Genomic DNA, 14,510 nt, shown 5'->3' with positions numbered 1-14,510 from the left:
ATGTTAAGGTCCAAGGGATACAGTAAACCTGCAGTGGTGCATCGGAATCTAATACTGCTCTCCCAGGAAAGGCTGATAGCACAAACTCCTAGAAGAGTTACAAATTTTGTATATAAGAAAGCAGTGTGCCCTTTGTATTCAATCCCAATGCATTTTCTGTGTTTCATTGTGCGTGTGAAGTTCCAAGGGATACAGTAAACCTGCAGTGGTGCATCGAAATCTAATACTGTTGTCCCAGGAAAGGCTCAAACACAGCCTCTTAGAAAAGTTACTCCTCTTGTATATAAGTCGGCATTGTGCCTTTTGTGTTTAATCCCTATGCAATATCTGTGTTTCATCGTTAATGTGCAGGTCCAAGGGATACAGTAAACCTTCAGTGGAGCATCGGAATATAATACTGCAGGCCCAGGAAAGGATCAAAGTACAAACACTTAGAAGATTTATTCCGCTAGTATATAATAATGCAATTCGTGTGTTTGATCGTTAATGTGAATGTCCAAGGGATACACTAAACATGCAGTGGTGCATCAGAATCTAATAGTGCTGTCCCAGGAATGGCTGAAATCACAAACTCTTAGAAGAGATACTCCTCTTGAATAAACGTCGGCATTGTGCCTTTTATTTTCAGTCTCGGTGCAATTTCTGTGTTTCATCGTCAATGTGAATGTCCAAGGGATACAGTAAACCTGCCGTGGTGCACCTTAATTTAATACTGCTCTCCGATGGAAGTCTCACAGCACAAACGCTTAGAAGAGATACTCCTCTTGTATATAAGCCGGCATTGAGCATTTCTTAATCAATCCCGATGCAATATCTGTGTTTCATCTTCAATGTAAAGGTCCAAAGGAGGCAGTAATCCTGCAGTGGTGTATCAGAATCTAATGCTGCTCTCCCAGTAAAGGCTCAAAGTACAAACTTTTAGAAGAGTTACTCCTAATGTATATAAGACGGCATTGTGCGTATTGTATTCAATCCCGATGCAATTTCTGTGTTTCATCGTCAATGTGAAGGTCCGAGGTATACAGTAAGCCTGTCGTGCTGCATCGGAATCTAATACTGCTCTCCGAGGAACAGCTAAAAGCACAAACCCTTAGAAGAGTTATCCAGCTTGTAAATAAGTCGACATTGTGCCTTTTGTATTCAATCCCGATGCAATTTCTGTGTTTCATCATGAATGTGAAGGTCCAAGGGATACAGTAAACCTGCAGTGGTGTATCGGAATCTAATACTGCCCTCCCAGGAAAGAGTCAAAGCACAAGCTATTACAAGAGTTACTCCTCTGGTATATAAGTCGGCATTGTTCCTCTGTATTCAATATTGATGCAATTTCTGTGTTTTATCGTCAATGTGAAGGTCCAAGGGTTACAGTGGACCTGGAGTGGTTCATCGGAATCTAATACTGCTCTCTTAGGAAAGGGTGACAGCATAACTCTTAGAAGGGTTACTCCTCTTGTATATAAGTCGGCATTGTGTCTTTTGTTTTCAATTCTGATTCAATTTCTGTGTTTCAACGTCAATGTGAAATTCCAAGGGATACTCTAAACTTGGAGCGGTGCATCGGTATCTAATACCGCTCTCTCAGGAAAGGCTCAATCAAAAACTATTAGAAGGGTTACCCTTCTTGTATATAATTCGGAATTGTGCCTTTTGTATTCAATACCGATACAATTTCTGTGTTTCATCGTCAATGTGAACGTCAAAGGGATACAGTAAACCTGCAGTGATGCATCGTAATCTAATACGGCTCACCCAGGAAAGGCTCAAAGAACAAACCCTCAGAACACTTACTCCTCTTGTATATAAGTCGGCATTGTGCATTTTGTATTCAATCAAGATGCAATTTCTGGATTTCAAAGCTAATGTGAAAGTCCAAGGGATACAGTAAACCTACAGTGGTGCATCTGAATCTAATACTTCTCTCCCAGGACAGGCTGACAGCAGAAACTCTTAGAAGGGTTGCTCCTGTTGTATATCAGTCGGCATTGTGCCATTTGTGTTCAATCTCGATGCAATTTCAGTGTTTCATCGTCGATGTGAAGGTCCAAAGAATACAATAATAACTGCAGTGGTGCATCAGAATCTATTTTTGCTCTCCCAGGAAAGGCTCAATGCACAAACTATTACAAGAGTTACTCCTCTTGTATATAAGTCGGCATTGTGCCTTTTGCATTCAATCCCGATGCAATTTCTGTGTTTCATCGTCTATGTGAAAGTCCAAGGGATACAGTAAACTTGGAGTGGTGCATCGGAATCTAATACTGCTCTCTCATTAAAGGCTCAATGAAAACCTATTAGAAGAGTTACTCCTCATGAATGGAAGTCAGCAATGTGCCTTTTGTATACAATCCCGATGCAATTTCTGTGATTCATCGTCAATGTGAAGGTCCAAGGGATACAGTAAACCTGCAGTGGTGCATCGAAATCTAATACTGCTCTCTCAGGAAAGGCTCAATCAAAAACTGTTAGAATAGTTACTCCTCATGAATATATGTCGGCATTGTGCCTTATGTATTCAATACCGAAGCATTTTCCTTGTTTCATCGGTTATGTGAAGGGCCAAGAGATACAGTATACCAGCAGTGGTGCATCGGAATCTAATACTGCAGTTACAGGAAAGGCGCAAAGCAAAAATTCTTAGAAGACTTAGTCTTCTTGTAAATAAATCGGAATTGTGTCTTTTGCACTCTATCCCGATGCAATTTCTGTGTTTCATGGTGAATGTGAAGATCCAAGGGATACTGTAAACCTGCAGTGGTGCATCGGAATGTAATACTGCACCCCTAGGAAAGGGTCAAAGTAAACTCATAGAAGAGTTACACCTCTTGACTATAAGTCGGGATTGTGACTTTTGTTATCAATCCCGGTGCAATTTCTGTGTTTCATCGTCAATGTGAAGGTCCAAGGGATACAGTAAAGCTGCAGTGGTGCATCGGAATATAATACTGCCCTCCCAGGGAAGTCTCAAAGTACAAACTCTTAAAAAAGATACTCCTCTTCTAAATTAGCCGGCATCGTGCCATTTGAATTCAATCCTGAGGCAATTTCTGTTTTTCATGTTTGATGTGAATGTCTAAGGGATACAGTAAACCTGCAGTGGTGTGTCGGAATCTAATACTGCTCTCCCAGGAAAGGTTCAAAACACAAACTCTTAGTAGAGTTAATCCTCTTGTATAAAAGCCGGCATTGTGCCCTTTGTATTCAATCCGCATGCAATTTCTGTGGTTCATCGTCAATGTGAAGGTCCCAGGGATACAGTAAACCTACACTGGTACATCAAAATCTAATACTGCTATCGCAGGAAAGGCTCAAAGGAAACTCATAGATGATTTTCTGCTCTTGTAAATAAGTCGGCATTGTGCCTTTCTTATTCAATCTCGAAGCAATATCTGTGTTTCTTCGTCTATGTAAAGGTCGAAGGGATACAGCAAACTTGCAGTGGTGCATCGGAATCTAATACTGCTGTCCCAGGAATGCCTGAAAGCACAAACTCTCTGATGACTTACTCCTCTTATATATAATTCGGAATTGTGCATTTTGTATTGAATCCCGATGCAATTTCTGTTTTTAATCGTCAATGTGAAGGTCCAAGGGGTACAGTAAACCTGCAGTGCTGCATCGGAATCTAATACAGCTCTCCCAGGAAACTCTAAAAGCACAAACTCTTAGGAGAGATGCTCCTCTTGAATAAAAGAAGGCATTGTGCATTTTGTATTCAATATCTACGCAATTTCTGTGTTTCATCGTCAGTGTGAATGTCCAAGGGATACAGTAAACCTACAATGGTGCATCGGAATCTAATACTGCTGTCCCAGGAAAGGCTCAAGGTACAAACTCTTAGATGAGTTACTCCTCTCTTACATAAGATGGCAGTGTGCCTTTTGTTTTCAATCCCGATGTAATTTCTGTGCTTCATCGTCAATGTGAAGGTCCAAGGGATACAATAAAACTGCAGTGGTTCATCGGAATCTAATACTGCTCTACTTGGAAAGGCTAAAAGCACAAACTCTTAGAAGTGTTACTCCTCTTGTAAATAAGTCGACATAGTGCCTTTTGTATTCAATCCCGATGCAGGTTCTGGGTTTCATTGTCAGTGTGAAAGTCCAAGTGATACAGTAAACCCGCAGTGGTGCATTGGAATCTAATACTGCTGTCCCAGGATAGGCTCAAAGCACAAACTATTAGAAGCGTTACTCCTCTTGTATATAAGTCGGCATTGTGCCTTTTGTATTCAATATCGATGCAAATTCTGTGATCCATCGTCAATGTAATGGTCCAAGGGATTCAGTAAACCTGCAGTGGTGCTCCGGAATCTAATACTGGTGTCCCAGGAAAGGTTAAAAGCTCAAACTCTTAGAAGACTTGCTCCTCTTGTATATAAGACGGCATTTTGCCATTTGTATTCAATCCCGATGCATTTACTGTGTTTCATCGTCAGTGTGAATGTTCAAAGGATACAGTAAACCTGCAGTGGTGCATCGGAATCTGATACTGCTGTCCCAGGAAAGGCTCGAAGCGCAAACTCTTAGTAGAGTTACTCCTCTTGTATAAAAGTCGGCATTGTGCCTATTGTATTCAATCCCGATGCAATTTCTGGGTTTCATCATTAATGTGAAGGTCCAAGAGATACAGTATACCTGCAGTGGTGCATCGGAATCTTATACTGCAGTTACAGTAAAGGCTCAACGCACAAACTCATAGAATAGCTTTTGAATATAATTCGGCATTGTGCCTTTCATATACAATATCGATGATATTTCTGTGTTTCATCATTAATTTGCATGTCCAAGAAATACAGTAAACCTGCATTGGTGCATCGGAGTCTAATACAGCACTCCCAGCAAAGGCTCAAGGTAAACTATTAGAAGAATTACTCCTCTTATAAATAAGTCGGCTTTGTACCTTTTCTATTCAATACCGATGAAATTTCTGTGTTTCATCGTAAATGTGAAGGTCTAAGGAATACAGTAAACCTGCAGTAGTGCAACGGAATCTAATACTGCTCTCCCAGGAAAGGCTCAAACACAAACTAGTAGAAGAGTTGCTCCTCTTGTATCTAAGTCGGCATTGAGTCGTTTTATTCAATCTCTATGCAATACCAGTGTTTCATCGTCAATGTAAAGGTCCACGGGATACAGTAAACCTGAGGTGGTGCATCGGAGTCTAATATTCCTCTCCAAGGAAAAGCTCAAAGTAGAAACTCTTACAAGAGTTACTCCTCTTGTATATAAGACGGTATTGTGCCTTTTATATTCAATCCTGATGCAATTTCTGTGTTTCATCGTGAATGTGAAAGTCTGAGGGATACAGTAAAACTGCATTGGTGCTTCGGAATCTAATACAAGACTCCCAGCAAAGGCTCAAGGTTAACACTTAGAAGAGTTACTCCTCTTGTATATAAGACAGCATTGTGCTTTTGGTAGTCAATCCTGATGCAATTTCAGTGTTTCATCGTGAATATGAAGGTCCACGGGATACAGTAAACCTACAGTGGTGCATCGAACTCTAATACTGCTCTTCCAGGAAGGGCTGAAAGTTAACTCAGAGATGAGTTACTCCTCTTGTAAATACTTTGGCATTGTGCCTTTTTTATTCAATCTCGAAGCAATATCTGTGTTTCCTCGTCATCTTGTAAATAAGTCAGCATTGAAGCATTTTTATTCAATCGCGACGGAATATCTGTGTTTCTTCATCAATGTAAAAGTCGAAGAGATTCAGTAAACCTGCAGTGGTGCATCGGAATCTAATACTGCTCTCCCAGGAAAGGCTCAAAGTACAAACTCCTAGAAGAGTTACTTTTCTTGTATATAAGACGGCATTTTAGCGTTTTGTATACAATCCCGATGCAATTTCTGTGTTTCATCGTCAATGTGAACGTCCAACGGATAAATTAAAATTGCAATGGTGCATCGGAATCCAATACTGCTGTCCCAGGAAAGGCTCAAAAGCACAAACTCTTAGAAGAATTACACCTCTTGAATATAAGTCGGGATTGTGCCATTTGTATACAATCCCGGTGCAATTTCTGTGATCCATCGTCTATGTGATGTTTCAAGGGATACAGTAAACTTGCAGTGGTACATCGGAATCTAATACTGCTGTCCCGGGAAAGGCGCAAAGCACAAACTCTTAGAAGAGTTACTTCTCTCGTACAGAAACATCATTGTGCCTTTTGTATTCAATCCCGATGCAATATCTGTGTTTCATCGTCATTGTAAAGGCCCAACGAATACAGTAAACCTGCTGTGGTGCATCAGAATCTAATACTGCTGTCCCAAGAGAGGCTCAAGGTACAAACTCTTAGATGAGTTACTGCTCTCTTATTGAACACGGCAGTATGCCTTTTGTTTTCAATCCAGATGCAATTTCTGTGTTTCATCGTCAATGTGAAGGTAAAAGGGTTAGAATAAAAAAGAAGTGGTGCATCGGAATCTAATACTGCCCTGCCAGGAAGGGCTCTAAGAACAAACTCTTAGAACAGTTACTCCGCTTGTAAATAAGTCGACATCGTGCCTTTTGTATTCAATCCCTATGCAATTTCGTGGTGTCATTGTCAATGTGAAGGTCCAAGTTATACAGTAAACGTGCACTGCTGCATATGAATCTAATACTGCTGTCGCAGGATAGGCTCAAAGCTCAAACTATTAGAAGCGTTACTCCTCTTGTATATAAGTCGGCATTGTGCCTTTTGTTTTTCATATCGATGCAATTTCTGTGTTCCATCGTCAATGTGAAGGTCCAAGGGATTCAGTAAACCTGCAGTGGTGAATCGGAATCTAATACTGGTGTCCCAGGAAAAGCTAAAACCTCAAAATCTTAGAAGAGTTATTCCTCTTGTACATAAGTCGGCATTGTGCCTTTTGTATTTATTTCCGATGCAATATCTGTGTTTCATCGTTAATTTGAAGGTCCAAGTGATACAGTAAACCAGCAGTGGTGCACCAGAAACTACTACTGCTCTCCCAGGAAAGGCTGATAGCACAAACTATTAGAGGAGTTACTCTTCTTGTATATAAGTCGGCATTGTGCCTTTTGTATTCAATCCCGATGAAATTTCAGTGTTTCATCGTCAATTTGAAAGTCCAAGGGATACAGTAAACCTGCAATGGAACATCAGAATCTTTTAATGCTGTCCCAGGAGAGTCTCAAACCACAAACTCTTAGGAGAGATAAACACCACTTGAATATATGTCAGGATTGTGCCTTTTGTATACAAAACCGGTGCTATTTCTCTGTTTCATCGTCAATGTGAAGGCTCAAGGGATACAGTAAACCTGCAGTGGTGCATTGGAATGTAATACTGCAGTCCCAGGAAAGGCTCAAAGCACAAAATCTTGGTAGGGTTACTCCACTTGTTTATAAATAGGCATTGTGCATTTTGTATTCAATCCCGATGCAATTGCTGTGTTTCATTGTTAATTAGAAGGTTCAAGGGATACAGTAAACCAGCAGTGGTGCATCGGAATCTGATACTGCTCTCCCAGGAAAGGCTCAAAGAAAACTCCTAGAAGAGTAGCTCCTCTTGTAAATAAGACGGCATTGAAGCATTTTTATTCAAACGCGATGGAATATCTGTGTTTCTTCGTCAATGTAAAAGTCGAAGGGATTCAGTAAACCTGCAGTGGTGCATCGGAATCTAATACTGCTCTCCCAGGAAAGGCTCAAAGCACAAACTAATAGGAGAGTTACTCCTATTGTACACTCCTGGAAATTGAAATAAGAACACCGTGAATTCATTGTCCCAGGAAGGGGAAACTTTATTGACACATTCCTGGGGTCAGATACATCACATGATCACACTGACAGAGCCACAGGCACATAGACACAGGCAACAGAGCACGCACAATGTCGGCACTAGTACAGTGTATATCCACCTTTCGCAGCAATGCAGGCTGCTATTCTCCCATGGAGACGATCGTAGAGATGCTGGATGTAGTCCTGTGGAACGGCTTGCCATGCCATTTCCACCTGGCGCCTCAGTTGGACCAGCGTTTGTGCTGGACGTGCAGACCGCGTGAGACGACGCTTCATCCAGTCCCAAACATGCTCAATGGGTGACAGATCCGGAGATCTTGCTGGCCAAGGTAGTTGACTTACACCTTCTTGAGCACGTTGGGTGGCACGGTATACATGCGGACGTGCATTGTCCTGTTGGAACAGCAAGTTCCCTTGCCGGTCTAGGAATGGTAGAACGATGGGTTCGATGACGGTTTGGATGTACCGTGCACTATTCAGTGTCCCCTCGACGATCACCAGTGGTGTACGGCCAGTGGAGGAGATCGCTCCCCACACCATGATGCCGGGTGTTGGCCCTGTGTGCCTCGGTCGTATGCAGTCCTGATTGTGGCGCTCACCTGCACGGCGCCAAACACGCATACGATCATCATTGGCATTAAGGCAGAAGCGACTCTCATCGCTGAAGACGACACGTCTCCATTCGTCCCTCCATTCACGCCTGTCGCGACACCACTGGAGGCGGGCTGCACGATGTTGGGGCGTGAGCGGAAGATGGCCTAACGGTGTGCGGGACCGTAGCCCAGCTTCATGGAGACGGTTGCGAATGGTGCTCGCCGATACCCCAGGAGCAACAGTGTCCCTAATTTGCTGGGAAGTGGCGGTGCGGTCCCCTACGGCACTGCGTAGTATCCTACGGTCTTGGCGTGCATCCGTGCGTCGCTGCGGTCCGGTCCCAGGTCGACGGGCACGTGCACCTTCCGCCGACCACTGGCGACAACATCGATGTACTGTGGAGACCTCACACCCCAAGTGTTGAGCAATTTGGCGGTACGTCCACCCGGCCTCCCGCATGCCCACTATACGCCCTCGCTCAAAGTCCGTCAACTGCACATACGGTTCACGTCCACGCTGTCGCGGCATGCTACCAGTGTTAAAGACTGCGATGGAGCTCCGTATGCCACGGCAAACTGGCTGACACTGACGGCGGCGGTGCACAAATGCTGCGCAGCTAGCGCCATTGGACGGCCAACACCGCGGTTCCTGGTGTGTCCGCTGTGCCGTGCATGTGATCATTGCTTGTATAGCCCTCTCGCAGTGTCCGGAGCAAGTATGGTGGGTCTGACACACCGGTGTCAATGTGTTCTTTTTTCCATTTCCAGGAGTGTATATAAGACGGCATTGAGTTCTTTTTATCAATCCTGATGCAATATCTGTGTTTCATCGTCAATGTAAAAGTCCAAGGGATTCAGTAAACCTGCAGTGGTGCATCAGAATTTAATACTGGTGTCCCAGGAAACGCTCAAAGCACAAACACTTAGAAGACTTCCTCCTCTTGTATATAATTCAGAAGTGTGCCTTTTGTATTCAATCCCGTTGTATTTTTTGTGTTTCATTGTCAGTGTGAAGGTCTAAGGGATACAGTAAACCTGCAGTGGTGCATCAGAATTTAATACTGCTCTCCCAGGAAAGGCTCAAAGTATAAACTGTTAGAAGAGTTACTCCTCTTGTATATAAGACGGCATTGTGCCTTTTGTATTCAATCCCGATGAAATTTCTGTGTTTCATCGTCAATATGACGGTCCAAGGGATACGGTAAATCTGCAGTGGTGCAGCGGAATCTAATACTTCTCTCCAAGGAAAGGCTAAATCACAAACACTTAGAAGAGTTTCTCTGCTTGTGAATTAGTCGACATTGTGTCTTCTGTATTCAATCCCGATGCAAATGCTGTGTCTCATCGCCAATGTGAAGGTCCAAGGGATACAGTAAACCTGCAGTGGTCCATCAGAATCTAATACTGCTCTCCCAGGAAAGGCTCAAAGCACAAACTCTTAGAAGAATTACTCCTCTTGGATATAAGTCGGGATTGTGCCATTAGTATACAATCCCGGTGCAATTTCTGTGTTCCATCGTCTATGTGATTGTTCAAGGGATACAGTAAGCTTGCAGTGGTGCATCGGAATCTAATACTGCTGTTCCAGGAAAGGTTCAAACCACGAACACTTATAATAGTTACTTCTCTCGTATATGAAACGGCATTGTGCCTTTTGTATTCAATCCCGATGCAATATCTGTGTTTCATACTCAATGTAAAGGCCCAAGGAATACAGTAGACCTGTCGTGCTGCATCGGAATCTAATACTGCTCTCCGAGGAACGGCTAAAAGCACAAACCCTTAGAAGATTTATCCAGCTTGTAAATAAGTCGACATTGTGCCTTTTGTATTCAATCCCGATGCAATTTCTGTGTTTCATCATGAATGTGAAGGTCCAAGGGATATAGTAAACCTGCAGTGGTGTATCGGAATCTAATACTGCCCTCCCAGGAAAGAGTCAAAGAACAAGCTATTACAAGAGTTACTCCTCTGGTATATAAGTCGGCATTGTTCCTCTGTATTCAATATTGATGCAATTTCTGTGTTTTATCGTCAATGTGAAAGTCCAAGGGTTACAGAGGACCTGGAGTGGTTCATCGGAATCTAATACTGCTCTCTTAGGAAAGGGTGACAGCATAACTCTTAGAAAGGTTACTCCTCTTGTATATAAGTCGGCATTGTGTCCTTTGTTTTCAATTCTGATTCAATTTCTGTGTTTCAACGTCAATGTGAAATTCCAAGGGATACTCTAAACTTGGAGCGGTGCATCGGTATCTAATACCGCTCTCTCAGGAAAGGCTCAAACAAAAACTATTAGAAGGGTTACCCTTCTTGTATATAATTCGGAATTGTGCCTTTTGTATTCAATACCGATACAATTTCTGTGTTTCATCGTCAATGTGAACGTCAAAGGGATACAGTAAACCTGCAGTGATGCATCGGAATCTATACGGCTCACCCAGGAAAGGCTCAAAGAACAAACCCTCAGAACACTTACTCCTCTTGTATATAAGTCGGCATTGTCCATTTTGTATTCAATCAAGATGCTATTTCTGGGTTTCAAAGCTAATGTGAAAGTCCAAGGGATACAGTAAACCTACAGTGGTGCATCTGAATCTAATACTTCTCTCCCAGGACAGGCTGACAGCAGAAACTCTTAGAAGGTTGCTCCTGTTGTATATAAGTCGGCATTGTGCCATTTGTGTTCAATCTCGATGCAATTTCAGTGTTTCATCGTCGATGTGAAGGTTCAAAGAATACAATAATAACTGCAGTGGTGCATCAGAATCTATTTTTGCTCTCCCAGGAAAGGCTCAATGCACAAACTATTACAAGAGTTACTCCTCTTGTATATAAGTCGGCATTGTGCCTTTTGCATTCAATCCCGATGCAATTTCTGTGTTTCATCGTCAATGTGAAAGTCCAAGGGATACAGTAAACTTGGAGTGGTGCATCGGAATCTAATACTGCTCTCTCATTAAAGGCTCAATGAAAACCTATTAGAAGAGTTACTCCTCATGAATGGAAGTCAGCAATGTGCCTTTTGTATACAATCCCGATGCAATTTCTGTGATTCATCGTCAATGTGAAGGTCCAAGGGATACAGTAAACCTGCAGTGGTGCATCGAAATCTAATACTGCTCTCTCAGGAAAGGCTCAATCAAAAACTGTTAGAATAGTTACTCCTCATGAATATATGTCGGCATTGTGCCTTATGTATTCAATCCCGATGCAATTTCTCTGTTTCATCGGTTATGTGAAGGGCCAAGAGATACAGTATACCAGCAGTGGTGCATCGGAATCTAATACTGCAATTACAGGAAAGGCGCAAAGCAAAAATTCTTAGAAGACTTAGTCTTCTTGTAAATAAATCGGAATTGTGTCTTTTGCATTCTATCCCGATGCAATTTCTGTGTTTCATGGTGAATGTGAAGATCCAAGGGATACTGTAAACCTGCAGTGGTGCATCGGAATGTAATACTGCTCTCCTAGGAAAGGGTCAAAGTAAACTCATAGAAGAGTTACACCTCTTGACTATAACTCGGGATTGTGACTTTTGTTATCAATCCCGGTGCAATTTCTGTGTTTCATCGTCAATGTGAAGGTCCAAGGGATACAGTAAAGCTGCAGTGGTGCATCGGAATATAATACTGCCCTCCCAGGGAAGTCTCAAAGTACAAACTCTTAAAAAAGATACTCCTCTTCTAAATTAGCCGGCATCGTGCCATTTGAATTCAATCCTGAGGCAATTTCTGTTTTTCATGTTTGATGTGAATGTCTAAGGGATACAGTAAACCTGCAGTGGTGTGTCGGAATCTAATACTGCTCTCCCAGGAAAGGTTCAAAACACAAACTCTTAGTAGAGTTAATCCTCTTGTATAAAAGCCGGCATTGTGCCCTTTGTATTCAATCCCTATGCAATTTCTGTGGTTCATCGTCAATGTGAAGGTCCAAGGGATACAGTAAACCTACAGTGGTGCATCAAAATCTAATACTGCTATCGCAGGAAAGGCTCAAAGGAAACTCATAGATGATTTTCTGCTCTTGTAAATAAGTCGGCATTGTGCCTTTCTTATTCAATCTCGAAGCAATATCTGTGTTTCTTCGTCTATGTAAAGGTCGAAGGGATACAGCAAACTTGCAGTGGTGTATCGGAATCTAATACTGCTGTCCCAGGAATGCCTGAAAGCACAAACTCTCTGATGACTTACTCCTCTTGTATATAATTCGGAATTGTGCATTTTGTATTGAATCCCGATGCAATTTCTGTTTTTAATCGTCAATGTGAAGGTCCAAGGGGTACAGTAAACCTGCAGTGGTGCATCGGAATCTAATACTGCTCTACTTGGAAAGGCTAAAAGCACAAACTCTTAGAAGTGTTACTCCTCTTGTAAATAAGTCGACAGAGTGCCTTTTGTATTCAATCCCGATGCAGGTTCTGGGTTTCATTGTCAATGTGAAGGTCCAAGTGATACAGTAAACCCGCAGTGGTGCATTGGAATCTAATACTGCTGTCCCAGGATAGGCTCAAAGCACAAACTATTAGAAGCGTTACTCCTCTTGTATATAAGTCGGCATTGTGCCTTTTGTATTCAATATCGATGCAAATTCTGTGATCCATCGTCAATGTAATGGTCCAAGGGATTCAGTAAACCTGCAGTGGTGCTCCGGAATCTAATACTGGTGTCCCAGGAAAGGTTAAAAGCTCAAACTCTTAGAAGACTTGCTCCTCTTGTATATAAGACGGCATTGTGCCATTTGTATTCAATCCCGATGCATTTACTGTGTTTCATCGTCAATGTGAAGGTTCAAAGGATACAGTAAACCTGCGGTGGTGCATCGGAGACTAATTCTGCTCTCCCAGGAAAGGCTCAAAGCACAAAGTATTAGAAGAGTTACTCTTCTTGAATATAAGTCGGCATTGTTCCTTATGTATTCAATACTGAAGAAATTTCTGTGTTTCATCGTCGATGTGGAGGTTCAAGGGATATAGTAAACCTGCAGTGGTGCATCGGAATTAGTACAGCTGTCACAGGAAACGTTCAAAACACAAAGTCTTAGTAGAGTTACTCCTCTTGTATAAATGTGGGCATTGTGCCTTTTGTATTCAATCCCGATGCAATATCTGTGTTTCATCGTAAATGTGAAGGTCCAAGATGCAGTATACCTGCAATGGTGCATCGGAATCTAATACTGCAGTTACAGGAAAGGCTCAACTAACAAACTCTTAGAAGAGCTTTTGAATGTAAGTCGGCATAGTGCCTTTTATATACAATCTCGATGATATTTCTGTGTTTCTTCGTTAATGTGAATGTCCAAGAAATACAGTAAACCTGCATTGGTGCATCGGAGTCTAATACAGCACTCCCAGCAAAGGCTCAAGGTAAACTCTTAGAAGAATTACTCCTCTTGTAAATAAGTCGGCATTGTACATTTTGTATTCAATACCGATGAAATTTCTGTGTTTCATCGTCAATGTGAAGGTCCAAGGGATACAGTAAACCTGCAGTAGTGCAACGGAATCTAATACTGCTCGCCCAGGAAAGGCTCAAACACAAACTATTAGAAGAGTTACTCCTCTTGTATCTAAGTCGGCATTGAGTCTTTTTTACTCAATCCCGATGCAATACCAGTGTTTCATCGTCAATGTAAAGGTCCAAGGGATACAGTAAACCTGAGGTGGTGCATCGGAATCTAATATTCCTCTCCCAGGAAAAGCTCAAAGTGTAAACTCTTACAAGAGTTACTCCTCTTGTATATAAGACGGCATTGTGCGTTTTATATTCAATCCCGATGCAATTTCTGTGTTTCATGGTGAATGTGAAGGTGCAAGGGATACCGTAAAACTGCATTGGTCCTTCGGAAACTAATACAGCACTCCCAGCAAAGGCACAAGGTAAAAACTTAGAAGAGTTACTCCTCATGTATATAAGACAGCATTGAGCCTTTTGCAGTCAATCCTGATGCAATTTCTGTGTTTCATCGTGAATATGTAGGTCCACGGGATACAGTAAACCCACAGTGGTGCATCGAAATATAATTCTGCTCTCCCAGGAAAGGCTCAAAGTAAACTCATAGATGAGTTACTCCTCTTGTAAATAAGTCGGCATTGTGCCTTTCTTATTCAATCTCGAAGCAATATCTGTGTTTCTTCGTCTATGTAAAGGTCGAAGGGATACAGCA

This window comes from Schistocerca serialis, chromosome 11 (genome assembly GCF_023864345.2).
Source record: "Schistocerca serialis cubense isolate TAMUIC-IGC-003099 chromosome 11, iqSchSeri2.2, whole genome shotgun sequence".
Classification (NCBI taxonomy): Eukaryota; Metazoa; Arthropoda; class Insecta; order Orthoptera; family Acrididae; genus Schistocerca; species Schistocerca serialis.
Note: the sequence above shows the minus strand (reverse complement) of the source record.